General features: G+C 38.8%; 1 long non-coding RNA gene across 5 annotated transcripts in view; it reads left to right on the forward strand.

Annotated features, from left to right (window-relative positions):
* Positions 1 to 8,906: 8,906 nt before the first annotated feature.
* Positions 8,907 to 15,258, forward strand: part of LOC122233516 — a 295,453-nt gene continuing 289,101 nt past the window's right edge. For all 5 annotated transcript variants that reach the window (XR_006211075.1, XR_006211082.1, XR_006211077.1 and 2 more), the window contains exon 1: positions 8,907 to 8,946. This is a non-coding gene — a long non-coding RNA (uncharacterized LOC122233516). The remainder of the gene's footprint in view (positions 8,947 to 15,258) is intronic.

The following is a 15,258-nucleotide window of genomic DNA, read 5'->3' on the forward strand; positions in this document are numbered from 1 at the left end:
ACCACTGAGTGTATTATATACTTATATGTTTGTTTATTGTCTGTTCCTCTGTCTTCTCACTAGAATGTAGATTCCATAGCAGCAGGGATTTTCAAATTCTTTGCTGCATCCCTATTGCCTAAAACAGGGCTTAGCACTAGGTGTGTCCTATGAATGTTTATTGAATAAACATATGCTTGAGTCTCTCTTCTTTTAAAGTAATTGTCAACCCACAGTCACCCTAGATCTACTCCTTTATCTCTCTTACCAACTCTCTTCATCTTTCTGGTTCTCAGAACCAGCTTTTGTAAGAGGTCTTAAAACTTGTCCCTGTGACTTTATCTCTTAGTTCCTCCTCTTCCCACTCCAATCTGGCTCTAGTCTTATTCCACCAAAACAGCTCTAAGGTCACCAGTTACTTCATGTCATTAAATCACATTAACATTTTTTACCCCTACCTAATCTCTCAACAAGAGTTAATGTTATTGACCACTCCTTGCTTCATGAAATAAGCCCTTTATTTCACAGGCACTGCACTTTCCTGGTTTTCCTGGTTTTCCTCTATCTCCATAATCATTCCATTGCCAGTTGATCCTTCCCTACCTGGCCATTGAAATTTGGAGTTAGTCTAGTGCTTCTTCTCTCAATGTTCTCTCGCCCAAGTAATTTCATCTATGCCCAGGGCTTCAATGACCATTTTTTGCTGATGACTCCCAAATTTGTACATCCAGCCTAAAATGCCTCTTAGTTCTAGACCTATATATACAATTGCCTAGTTGGCATCTCCATAGGATGTCCAAAAGTGATCTCAAAGTCAGTTGTCTAAGACTGATTTTAAGACATCTCTGCTACCCTACTCTTAGTCCTCTACTGTTGTTCCACATCTTGGGTGAATGACCCCTCCATGCATCTAATGGCATAAACCTGAAAACTAGTCGTCATCCTCAACTCCTGTAAATCTCACCTCCCAAATAGCTCTTGAATCCATTCATTTCTTTCTATTTCCATAGTCACCTACTACAAAGGAGTATTACCTTTTGCTAGAGCACTGCTGTGGCTTCTTAACCAAAAGAGCTACATTTACTAACTCAGGCCTCCTTCTAATCTGTTTTCCACATTTACATCTAAAGTGACTTTTCTACCTGTTGAAAATTCTTCATTGGTTCCATAGGAGGCTCCAACCTCTCTTTCCAGTCTTAAAAAAAAATTAATTCCAGTAGAGTTAACATACAATGTTATATTAGTTTCAGGTACACAATCTACTGATTCAACACTTCCATCCATACAACACCCGTGCTCATCACGTACTCCTTAATCCACACCATCTCTTTCACCCACTCTCCCTCCAACCTTCCCTCTGGTAACTATCAGTTTGTTCTCTATAGTTAAGAGTCTATTTCTTGGTTTGTCTCCATTTTTTCTCTCTTTCCAGTTTTATCTCATGCTGTTGTCTTCCTCATTCTCTCAACTGCAGCAATGCTGGCCAGGAATGGGCTTCTTAAATGCAACTCTATATTCAGGAGGGCTCGATGAGAAACTGATAACAAAATAACAAGTTTGCAATGTGATTATTAAGAAATAATGTTTTGTATGAAAATCTGCCATCAGCCATCTACCATCTGCCAAAAACATCATATAAAAAATGAGAGCTAAAAGGTCCTTCACATATCATCTGGTCTAATTCTCTCCCTCCAAATACGGAAGTGAGTGTTCAGAGAGAAGAAGGAAATGACCAAAGTCACACAGTTATTTAATGGCAGAGGTAGGAGGGAGTGCCTCCATCCAGAGTCACACTTCTTGCCCAACTGGAGAGAGAATAATGAGAAAGAAAATGACCTGAGAATTACTGTAGTTCCAAAAGCATGGAGGACTCGATCAGAATGAGGCTGAGGCAGATGAAGGGAGTTAAAAAGTAGTCCACCAGTCAACCAGAAAACTGCCCACAAGAGAACTAGTGAGCCTCCAAACACAAGAATTGGGGACTTTCTCAATGAACTTTTCAATTGTGTCTGAAAGGCCTACTATAGACAGGTTCCAGCATACTAGTCAATGGATATGGATGGCACCAGGGTTGGGGGCTTGGCAGACCAACTGCTGTCATATAAGGAAACACATGTGTCCTGACCATACTGTCCACTGAGAGCCACCTTTTATGAGTTGGCCACAGAAATAATCTATTACCATTTTCCTCTTTCATGAGTCCTTGAAATTAAAAATAATCAAGTTGATGTCCATGAAAGTTACAAAGTGAGAGCAATAGATTCAAGGCACCATTATTTCCTGACAATTAGGCAAAGGTATCATCTGAGAGATCCTAGTCTATTTCCTTTCAAAGGAAATTGCAAGCTACTGAGCACAATTCATACTTTGAAACTAAAGTTGTCATTCAATAGCCAAGGGAAGCTTTCTGGAGGACTCCACTATTGAGATCAAGGGAGACTGAGTAAATACCCTGTGTGTGCTTATCACTATGGGCACTGAAGTGTAAATGAGTGTGAAAGTTGCCTTTTGGTGTCAAAAGACCTGACAAGATTTTTTTTCCAAATGGGATTGGAATTATTAGTAAATTTGTTGAGCTAAGAGGCACTCTTTATCAGCTGTAAGTATTTTTAATTGGTTTCTAGGGAACACCTGTGTTAGGGTTATAAGCATCAAAGGTGATAAACAACTTAATTATCCTTCCAGAACCATTAGGAAAAAGTATCACTGTTGGTGAGCTTTCTTTGATGCCTTCTTTTGAAATGCCATCCTGCTACTATTGTGGGGCTATTTGTAGTTTATTTCCCAGAGCTTTGATTTTCCCTTCATATATAGGAAAGGCAGTTAGAAGTAGATTAATGAAATTAATAAAGTTTGCACTGATCAGATATAGCTTAGGTTAGTTACTATTGGGCATAGTTTCTCCTTAGAGAAGCAGCAAGTAAGAGACAATCAGAAAACCTTGAAAGAATTTTGAGGGATGGATGCAGAAGTACATGAGGAGACAGCAAGGTCTGGGTTATGGTACCCATTTCCTTGTTGTGATGATTTCTGGGAAAAAGGAGTTGCCAACCTGGAGAGGCTGTTATAGGAAGGAAGGGAAGAGTTTTGTATTTTGTTTACTTCCAATCACTGTCTCTGGATTTTATTCACGAAGGCAAGTGGAGACATGAAGGCAGAGCATGGTAGCCTATGCATTTGTTAGTAGGTCAGACTCTCTGCTCAAAGTACCTATCTTTCCTAAGATTTACCTTAGGATCATGACAATTTTTTTTCACTTTTTAGACTCTATTCAAATACAGTGTCCCTGAGAATGGTTTTAAAAAATCACTACATAACAGAGAATAATAACCTTTCTGTAGGGAACAAGGAACAGTCATAAGTGGGATTTGAGTATAGGCCAAAGATGGACTTTCCTGAATTCACTTTCACTCAGGACTAACACTGAGTTACTTAGCATTTTGGTCCTGTCTCTTATTTTTATTGTCACATGAAAAAAAAAAAAGTTTCTAGCTCTCACTTTTAACTCCTTAAACTAAAGTTATGTGGTTAGTCTTACTTGTCTTTTACATGGCAGAAATGAATGAGAAACTATGTTTTGAGCACCTCAAGAAGTAAGGTACTATAGACATTCAGGGGAATAGACTGTAACTCTGTAAAGACTTCACATTAGAGTTGGAAAGGGATCACAAGAAAGCTATCCCTGTCCTTTTACATATGAGGAAACTGAGGCCTCTTTGGAAAAAAGCTATGAGCACAGGCTCCTGGGGAACTACCCCATAGCCTTCTCACTTGATTCTGTTAAAGAGATCTCTCACTGTTGGGGCTAGAATCATGGTAAATAACCGTCTCCACATGACATCTTTGGTATTGGAAAGAATTAAAGGGAAACACAGTGGCCATCATCCTTGCAGCCCTGCCACAAATTGGCAATCTATCAAGTAGGCCAAACGTTAATTTCCCGAAACATTTTGAAGAATGGAATGTTAAATCACAATAAAAATGTCAGCTGGACGTTAAAAATCAGAGCTTTAACAGGCAAAAACCTCTTTGATCATGGCCACAGCAACTTCTTACTCAACACGTCTCTGGAGGCAAGGGAAACAAAAGCAAAAATGAACTACTGGGACCTCGTCAAAATAAAAAGCTTCTGCACTGGGAAGGAAACAGTCAGCAAAACTAAAAGGCAACTGACAGAATGGGAGAAGATATTTGCAAACGACATATCAGATAAAGGGTTAGTCTCTAAAATCTATAAAGAACTTATCAAACTCAGCACCCAAAAAACAAATAACGCAGTGAAGAAATAGGCAAAAGACATGAATAGACACTTCTCCAAAGAAGACATGCAGATAGCTAACAGACACATGAAAAAATGCTCAACATCACTCATCATCAGGGAACTACAAATCAAAACCACCATGAGATACCACCTCTCACCTGTCAGAATAGCTAACATTAACAACTCAGGCAACAATAGATGTTGACAAGGATGTGGAGAAAGAGGATCTCTTTTGCACTGCTGATGGAATGCACACTGGTGCAGCCACTCTGGAAAACAGTATGGAGGTTCCTCAAAAAATTAAAAATAGAACTACCCTCCAGCCCAGCAATTGCACTACTAGGTATTTATCCAGGGGATACAGGTGTGCTGTTTTGAAGAGACATATGCACCCCAATGTTTATAGAAGCACTAGCAACAATGGCCAAAGTATGGAAAGAGCCCAAATGTCCACTGATGGATGAATGGTTAAAGAAGATGTGGTATATATATACAATGGAGTATTACTCAGCAATCAAAAAGAATGAAATCTTGCCGTTTGCAACTACATGAATGGAACTAGAGGGTATTATGCTAAGTGAAATTAGAGCAGACAAATATCGTATGACTTGACTTATATGAGGACTGTAATATACAAAACAGATGAATATAAGAGAAGGGAAGCAAAAATAATATAAAAACAGGGAGGGGGACGAAACTATAGAAACTCCAATATAGAGAACAAACAGAGGGTTGCTGGAGGGGTTGTGGGGTGGTGTGCTAAATGGGTAAGGGGCATTAAGGAATCTACTCCTGTAATCATTGTTGCACTATATGCTAACTAACTTGGATGTAAATTAAAAAATTAACTAATTAATTTAAAAAATCAGAGCTTAAAAAAAGGATTTTTGAAGACGTTAAACTGAGAATGGAGTGACTGAGTTGTCCCTTGGTCTGACTTGATTCAAAAGGTGGAACCTTCTCTTAATTCTGGAAGCCCTATAAACCTGAGGCTCTAGACTGTGAGCTTATAGTAGGGCTTGTCTCCCTTCACACTTCTCTGTACCACCATCCATTTCCCCTTCTCATTTTCCCTTGTGCAACTGGTCAGCTTTAAATTATTTCTGAATGTTGGTTAAATGTTTAATGTTTGTTAAAGAACAAAAGGTTCATATCTATATATATCTATATCGATATATATATATCTATATATATATATATATCTATATATATATATATCTATATATATATATATCGATATAGATATATATCCATTATATAATGCCAGCTTTAAAAAGAGTTTGCATGCCTCTGTGTTCCAATCTTATGATTTAACATTTGATATGGTGGCATATTTTGGCTCTAGAGAGGCATTTTAAAAATCCTGGTTATTTCAAACTAAATTGCCTTAGTCTGCAGACAAAGGGTCAAGTAGTAACTTTCATGCATTCTTCAGACCCCAACACCTCTACTTTGTTTTCTGCTTTCACCACAGTGCTATTTCTGATATCTTTTCTGGAGGAGGCAGATGAGAAAAGTCTTTCCTCCAGAATTCCAGTTTCACACCAGAGAAAGACAGACATCTTCTTGCTCTGGTTTCTGTTATTAGTGACAAGGAACCTGGGCAAAGACTAAGAGTTTTACAGTGTTTAATTGGCAACCAGTCCATGGCCAGCCATATTTGATTCATCACCAACTTATGTCAGCTGGTGTTGATGGTAGTCATTGACAAAGTTGTGGGTATGGGAGTATGATTACCCATAACCTCTTTGGTATTGAGTAGGAACCCTGGTATAGAAAACATGATGATTTTTAGAGAACAAAACCCATGTTTGAGAATTCTGCTTTTCCACTTTATCTCTTAAGCTTTCACAAGTCCTTTTCATACCCTGATTACAGCTGAGAGATGTAATACAAGTTGTCTGGTAACTGTAGCACTGACAATGACTTTGCACCCTTAGAATATTTGCCCTGATTTATTTATGAAGTTGTTGTATAAAATAAACCTATCTAATATTACTAAAACTACTAGAATTAATCAAAAAATAGTGTCTTCTTCCCAGGCAGGTTTGGACTAGGGCTTCAAACTGAACCCCAATAGTTGGGGTGAAGCTGCAACCCAAGCAATTTCTGTCTATGGAAAATTTCAGTCTGTGAGGAACTTTCATCCCTATATCTTATTTCTTGGACACCCCCTTACCATTTTTGTTGCTGAATGGCTAATAGCACCCTCATAGTAGCATCTGATTAGTGTCTGACCTTCATAAATAGCTCCTCTCACTAACATCACCCTACCTCTGTTACAAAAACTCTGTATTTTGACAGATCATTTATCTTAGCAAACTTTAATATTATGTGTTCCTTTTCCTCAAGATCTTATAGATAACCAGTAAGGGATTTAATACACTGGAACATGATAAGGTTACATGGGCAATTTAATATAGCCCTTAAGAGTATATGCTTTAAAGTCAAACTGTAATACCAGAAACATTATATTGTAAATAATAGTTGTCTAATCAAGCATAACTATTATTATATTGTAACTGTCATCAATAGCAGCAGCAGCAACTTATAACTGGTATGATCTTCACCCTCCCCAGGTATTATAATTTTTCTACAGGCCTTGAATGGCTTTGCCCATTAAAGTGAGGAATATGAAATTTTCTCTATTGTCTAGCTAGCCAATGAGGATAGACATAATCTTGCTGAGGTATTATTCAACCTTCTAATCCTTCTGCTATCTTGCACTGAAAGCACCCAGCCCTAATCAGTCACAGCTGCAGGCAGGGCTGGGGCAGCACACAGCAGACAAAGAACTGGCCAGGTTATTTGGGCTAGAGTGTGGTCACTTTGAGTTTCTCACTTCTCTCCTCTCAGGAGCCATATGGGCAGTGCAACCCTAAACTTCTCGGGTTCCGAAGCTGAAACTTGTAAGGTATCTTTGAGCTCATGTTGGATGAGCAGATAAGAAGACCAAGATTTTCCTTCCTCTAATTGAAGCCCAGCAGTCTTAATATTTCACACAATGGAGTTTAAGATAAATGAAGAATCCTAATTAATGCTTGGCAAAAAGCTGGGCAAATGCACACCCTCTTCCTAATCTTCAAGATGGCACAAGTATTGGCATCTCCTGAACTACTTACAACTGAAACTAAGCATAGTGGTGATAACATTCCCACTGGTTCAGACTGATTGTGGGGCCTTTCCTATTTCTGGTGTAGTAACTGGAGACTTGTCTGTCTCCAAGGATGCTAACTAACACTGAGCCATGAGCCAAATTCGAATGCTTTTCTGACTTTGGCTACTATGTTGTTGTGCTGAATCTAAAATAGAACATATTTCTCAAGTGAGTTAATGCCTACCTACTGCTTTGTTGTAATGTTTAATTATTGTAAATGAACCTTAATTGTTTAATTATTAGACCAAGGGTAGATAAGAACTTGCTGCAAGCAAAATAAAAGACCAAGCCTCTCTCTATATAAAAAGGCATATACGTTATATATACGTATCTACCATACGTGTACCTACATACCTAGAAGTATTTTATATATGAGTGTTTGTGTATAAATCTATTTTTACTTATGTTTTAGATACACCACCTTATGCTGGGTTTGATTCAGTGGTCATAAATGTGGACTGCAAGAGAGATGCTGCCCAAAGAAAGAAATGGTTTGGTTGGCTCAAATGGTGAATTCCCTTTAATAACAGAGTTACTAAGGACTATTACTAAAGACTATTCTGCTGAACAATGTTGACCCTGTCCTCTTGTTGCTTTCCTCTTTGAGAAAATAATTCACACTGTGGTGAAAGCCTAGAGTGACTGCATTGTATACACTGCCAATTCAGGGTGGAGAGAGGGCGGCCCCATATGAATAAGGTTTCTTAGATGGAGTCTGGTACTTACCCCAAAGAAGAACTGATCCTTTGAGGAAATATGCAGGAAGGAATATTCACTTAAATTCTCTCTGATTTGTGATGAACAGTACCTGCCCGTCTTAAAGGAATATTGACCTCCTTTTTCATAAGAGGAAAAGATATGAGACCTGAAAAATTCAAACCAATTCTGGGAATGTGTTCTTTTCCCAACCAAATCTTTTCAGAGAAGCTGTTTCTTGTTATCCATTTCTCAAATGCACTCACAGAAGGCATTGGGAAGTGATTCGAGCTTACAGTGTCTAAGAGTAATAACTCCTGTTAATTGAGCACTTACCATGTGTCAGGTGCTGAGCTATGTGTTTTACCTATATTTATCTGTTTATGTCTTAACAGTGATCCTATTAGGTGCACCCTATTTATGTCTACATTTTATAGAGAAGAAAACTAAGGTATGGAAAGGGTAAGTAACAAATCCACTGTCACACAATCAGTAAGTGGCAGAAGCAGATTTCAACCCAGGCAGCCAGGCTCCAGGCCCCATCACTGTAACCCCATCACTATACCAATACACCTTGCATTGGTTTGGAAATGGTGCTGAAGGTTCCAAAAACTCAGAATAAATTAGGAAAAATCAGCTGGTTCCCACTGATTTTGAGGGTTCTCCATTACTGATGGGAAGTCTTGGAAAATATCTACAGAAAAAGTGAAAACAGCAATAGCATCAAAGGTTCTGATGAAAGCAGTGTCTCATTGTGACTCAACCCTTGGAAAAAAGTCAAGACTCCTGTTTTCCCCTGCTCAGCACTGACTACTGCAGTAGAGGCAGGAAGCACAGTGGAGTTTAACTCTTGGTAAGTGTATTTAACAGCTCCCACTCCTGGGGCTCATTAACCACAAAGGAGGTGACTGTACAGAAATGGTTACAAGTCACCCAGGGAAGAACTGGCTAATGACACCAGTCTCACATTCCCAAGCCCAGAGGTAAATTACACGTACCCTTCTGAGGACTCTTTTAGTGCTGCTACAAAACTAGTAGAGCTTTTAGAAAAAAGACAGTTGAATCTTTATATTTTCTTAGCTGCCTTGTACCATCATATGTGTACTTGATATTTTAAAAAGAAGCTCGAGATGTCATGAAATCCTCAGGAGGGTTATATAATAATCCTTTTGTACAAAGTCCTTACTAATTGTCTTCCTAATTTCTAAGGTTACTCTACTCATTTGAAAATTACTTCATTTAGCAAAGGGTACTTTATAAAATATGTGGCCTGCAGAGCTTGCCTTAGCCCTGAGGGGGAAAAGGAGGATGCTTCCTCATATGTTTAGGGAGGGTTTTTTCTGTATTCTTTCAACAAAGTTTCATGGAGCAGCTGCTATGTCTGGGTAACTACCTAGAGGCTGAGAGAAATGCAGGGTTAGATGGCATTAACCCTGCAGGGCAGGTCAGATTCATTCAGAAGTAATGAACTAAATACAAATAGCAGAACAGGACTTGCTGTCATATAGACGTGGTTGATGTGTTGCTACCAGTTTGGACCATCCTCATTTGTTACCTCCACTCAAGTTTCTTCCACACTGAAAACTAGCAAACAAACTGAGGAAGATAAAATTGAAGATAGAACACCACAGATAATGTTTTAAAGTCCAACTTATTTTAGTACCCTAGCTTCAAGACTCATTTTAGTATACAAACAAGTCTTATGGGAGCATACTTACAAAGCTGAAAGTCATGAGAAAGAATTTCTAGAGAGGAGAGAAAAGATGAATTGGCTCTATGGTTCACCAAAACAAATACTTTCTGGGTAAATAAATTAGATTATGGCTCCAGATCTGCCACTTACTTGCTCTGTTAACTCTGTAAAGCACAGCCTGTCTGAGCTTCAGTTTTCTTTTTATAGGACTAACAGTACCCGCCCTGATAGGGGAGTAAAAGGAGCCATAGGTTACTCCATAACCAGATTATTTTTGGAGGGAAAACTGAGTGAGCTCATAAGCCATTAACTTTTAATTACTTTCTGTCTAGCTATTTCCTTTTCCTTTTCCTTTTTTTCTTTTTCTTTTTCTTTTTCTTTTCTTTCTTTCTTTTTTTTTTTTTAGAGAGAGTATATGTATGTGCTCACATGTGTGCAAATAGGGGTTGAGTGGGGTAGATGTAGAGAGAGAGAGAATCTTAAGCAGGCTCCTCGCCCAGCATGGAGCCTGATGCAGGGCTTGATCTCACAACCTGAGATCATGGCCTGAGCCAAAAACAAGAGTCAGATGCCTAACCAACTGAGCTGCCCAGGAACCCCAGCTATTTTCTTTATTTGTTTGTTTGAGATAATATGGAAACAGGGAGAGTGCTTCTGTAATACTAAGTGACTTCTTACCCAAGGAATCTGGAAACACTCTTGTATCACACACCTGGCATGCACCACTTCCAGTTCTTTCTGTCTTTCCTGTCTGTAATTCTAGCCGCTACTGTAGTGACTAGTTTTACCTAATTTCAGGCTCAACCTGACAGTGATATGCTCTATACCCTTACTTTGCACTTCCTGCCAAAGGTTAATGCAGACACTTAGAATGCCACAGGACCCTGCTAGGCACCCAGGCAAATACAACCTAGAAATGCAAAGCGGGTAGCACCCCATGGGATAAAAATTTGACCAATAGGTAATAGGACCCCATGAATTGTTTTATTTCCCCCTTGGCTCCCAGAGAGATTGTCCTAAGAAGCTGTTATAGGGCTTCTCAGAGATGGTCTTGCAACACCAAGCAGTAAGTTGAACATAGCAATAGCTGGTTTGATCAGCATTCTTGTATTTTCCTCCATCCTTCTCTGCTTGATACTCCATATTCCTCCTTCTGGGTTATACTTCTTAACAAAGTTGTATGGTGTAAGACTTTTGTTCAAGCTGTACTTTCTGAGGAGCCAGGGCTAAGACTTACCCTAAAGCAAATGCCTCATAAAACGATAATTTTTCTCCTTAAGATATGCCCCCAGCATTCTTTACAACCTCTAAACTGTTGACCAAGGTAAAGTCTCAACCCAGCCCAAGCTCTACTCCTGGAGGCAATAGCTTACATACCAAAACAATTGCAGAAATTTGCTAATGTGACCTGCTAAGAATAGATACTACACGTGTAGGAATGGAGTTTGAGGGTCTTCAACTCAAGGATAGAGGAAAATATATTGGTATGGGTTACCCATCCATGTTTTGGATTTGATATCCTACAAAAGAAGCCCAGGAAGCAACTGTAATAGTCTGTTCAGATGTGTCTTGAAGCTTGGTGAAAAGAATGCTAATATCAACAATTGTGGTAGAAAGCCCATCACTCAATTTCCAGATCTAAATCCGTTCATGGAGCCATAGTTCAGGGATTAGTGGGAAGCCCAGAATCCCTTGAGGAAAGACTCTTCAATGTAACCATAAGTATATACAGGAAATATTTCTCTGATTTTTCCCCCAAATGACCTGTGGCCATTTGTTAGAGTAACTCTTGCACTGTTGAAGGGGAAACTCAGGCCCTTTAAAGTCTGTTAGATAAAGAATCAGGGCTGAAATGATACCAAGGGATCTGAAGTGCCACCAGGCATCTCCAGTAAGAGTGGGAGCTCATTGGAGCTACATCATCACAGTGGAGTTTTGGCCCACAGTTGTCTCACAGTGGGTGCAAAGTATTCACACACCCATCTTGAGGTTATTTCTTATATTCTGAGTATATCATTGGGATAAATACATCAGCTGGTAGAACCCTCACACTAGTTCCCAACTCAGTGGTTGTAAGGTTTATTATGGTAGGAAGGGCCTAGTAGAAGCCTCTGAAACTGCTATCCTTGGCCAAGATTGTAGAACAGAAACAGCACTGCATTCCAGGAGGAATTGCAGAGCTTAATGTCACTATCAGACTTGAAGGATACAAATGTGATAGTCACCATCATATCCCTGGTTCAATTTACCTATCTGGCCCTGAATAATCCTGAGGGGATCATGAAGAATGATAAAGAACCGTCATAAAGTTAACCAGGTGGTGGCCCTAGTCACATCTACTGTGCCAGATGTGGTTATCTTTCTTTCAAGTGGATTAAAAGGGCCTCTGGTACTAGGTATGAGACAGTGAAACTGGTGAATGTGTTATCCTCAATGCCCATAAGGAGGAAAGATCAAAGGCAGATTACATCCACACTGTAAGGACAGCAACTCCCTTGTGAAATTTGTACTTTCTGTCCCTACAAACTTAAGGTACTGGTTTCTACTATGGGGTGAAGAAGTGGGAGGGCCACTTCTACCAGGTACACAGAAAAAGTTCCACTGAACTTGAACTGTGAACTACCACAGTGTGGAATCTTCATGCCAGTAAGCCAGCAGCAAATAAGGGAGTTGTTGTATAGGCAATTGTAGACAGTCCTGATGACTATGTGGAGCTAGAGCTCCTGCTCCAGAATATGACCACGAAGGAGTATATCCAGTATCAGGAAGACTACCTTAGTGGCAGTTCTCTTGATTTTGCATACTTATTCTCTGCTTCATTCCTCTTGCCACCCCCCCCCCACTCTTGCTCCTTGCAAGCCAGAAAAGTAGTAATACAGAAGCTTTTGCCTCAGGCTCCCCTTTCAGGAGACCCCTAGTCCAGGCTGCTGTCCCGCTGGTAGGTTTCAAATGTACTTATTTGCTGAGAGAGAATTTATATGCCAGGCACTTTATATAATTTCATTTTATTTAATCATCATGATGATCTTTAGAGGTCAAATAATTATTTCTATTTTCCAGTTAGGGAGATGGTTTAAGCATCTTGCCAAAGAACCTACAGCTTACGAGTAGCAAAGCCAGGTTTTGGCCCAAGAAGTGTCTGAGTCTAAAGTTCAAGTTCAGTGCCTAAATCAGTGATGATAAAAATGAGGATTCAGAAAGAAGACAATTCCTTCTGTCACTCCAGTAACCCCCTTTGCAATACTAGTGGTTTGTTTTCACTTTAAGGTTTAGTTTTTCCTTTTAATATGCAATGTATTATACTTGTGTACTTATATACAATTTATTATATTGTATACTTTAGTATACAATATACTTCTATACAGGCTAATATACTATGGTAATGTTAAAGACAGTGGTAGGGTTCCATCATTGTGAAACATGTGATGGAGGACATCAGAGTATTCTTTTTAACAAATCAAGATGTAAGAAGTGAATATAGAGGTAAAGTAAAAAGTCAGTTCATTAAAAGTTCTTCTCCTTCAGAAAATAATTTGTTTCTAAATAAATTCAGCACAATAAAAAACATAAGAAGAAAAATGTGAAACCTTATCATATAATTTTAAGTTTGATATGTCACCAAATAAAGCAAATGGCGGTAGAGTGGAGAGAAATATAATCCATAAAGGAAGTGAGAAAGGTTAAAGAAGTCAGCAGTAATTAGATGGTGGCTGAAGCTGAGTGGAAATTGATCTGTATTAGCTGAAGGCCATTCCTGTCTTTTAGAATGTTATACACCAGTCTATTTTGATATACAAAATGTCATTTCTGAGTCAAGGTCACTGATTCAAGACTGCAGTGGATTCCTGGTATGCACATTCTAATATCCCATACCTTCTGGCAGGTATTGAAATAGATAAGATACTTAATAAGATTGTGTGAGACTATAAGAGCTTCATTGGTTTGCTGGCTTTTTGTACTTGTGGAAGCTGAAAGCACATTGACTTGATCCAATGCAAATGGAGGTGAAAGTGGTAGCCAAGCTTTTAGCTGGCATGGCCTCTGATGGTCATCTGTCCCCAGGGTTATATCTGTTCGATAGGAAGATAGATAACAGCAGGAGGCTGGGAAAACTTGCACTCTACTTAGATTCTGTTATGGTGTTACCACTGATTGTTAGGTTTTCTTATGTAATGTATCTAATAGGAAACAAAACTGCATGATGATTATAATTTTTATTATGAATGCTAGCACTATGAACCATCAGTCATTATTATGAAAGATGATGACAGTAACTACCTTTGTTCAGTGCCTACTATATTCTGGTTCTTTTTAATATAAATTGCTGTACTTAGAACTCTGGAAGGTAGATGCTGTTCTCACTTTCTACATGAGGAAACTGAGGCTCAAAGGGAATAAGTAACTTGCTTCAAATGAAGGCTGAGATAGGAAATCAACAAGGCTCTTTTCTGCTTTTTCCCTTATACAACATGGCTGCTGATTTATTTCTAGGAGTCTAACTAAGCAAGGGCAGACTTTAATAAAATCCTTCATATTCCAGACGGCATGTTGCAGAGTAGGATTAAACCACATTTTTGGAGTGATGGGTAACTATGATTAAGGCCATGGTTGAATCAATAATAACAGCAACAAAAGTAGAGCTGATTCACTATATTGGGGCCATAATCTTTATCAAGCAATGTGAGAGATGCGTAGTTAACCATAGAAGGCCATTGAACACATGCTAAGTGAGTTCCTGGTGCTTGAGTTATATTAGAGGTTAGAGCTGTGAAAAATAAGAAAAAGTTAATACAAGAATAAATGGCATTTTTAGAAGGAGTTCTCATGTTTTAGTAGTAGTCATCAAATCAGAATGGCATTATGCTTGTGGTAATTCCTCTATTTTTTAGCAGTCTAATACATGTAGTAGTCTGGGGCAAGTATTTAAATCTGAATGAAATTCATAGATCTATATTTTGATTCTAAAGGTAATTCTTAGTTCAGAAGCTGATGGCTAATGACAGAAATTCTGTGGCCTGGGAAAAGACTTCCAGTATTTCGTTTGGGTACCTCAAACTAATGGAAGGAACATCAGTATCCTGAAGAAGCATAGTAGAGACTGGCCTGAAGGAGCATAATGTGAGATCCCCTGACTGAATCCTAAGCATCTCAAAGGACATGGCATCATTCTGTCCATTCATTCAGAGATTAGACACAAAGCTGAATCAAGTCACAGTGTAAAAAGCAAGATTATGTCTGACCTCTTGGCACCTGTCAGTCTGGGATCAACCAGATGTTGACAGAAAGGATATAGATTTTGGTATCAAACCCTAATTTGGTTCCTTATTCCTTAATTGCTGCAGGTACTTTTAAACCACTTTGAATTTCTGTTTTCTCACCAGTAAACAGAAAGTGATAACATTCACCTCTCAGAAAACCCTACTAGGATTACTGGCAATATTTTCAAAGTGCTAACAAACAAAATACCTCAAT

This window comes from Panthera tigris, chromosome A2 (assembly GCF_018350195.1).
Source record: "Panthera tigris isolate Pti1 chromosome A2, P.tigris_Pti1_mat1.1, whole genome shotgun sequence".
Lineage (NCBI taxonomy): Eukaryota > Metazoa > Chordata > Mammalia > Carnivora > Felidae > Panthera > Panthera tigris.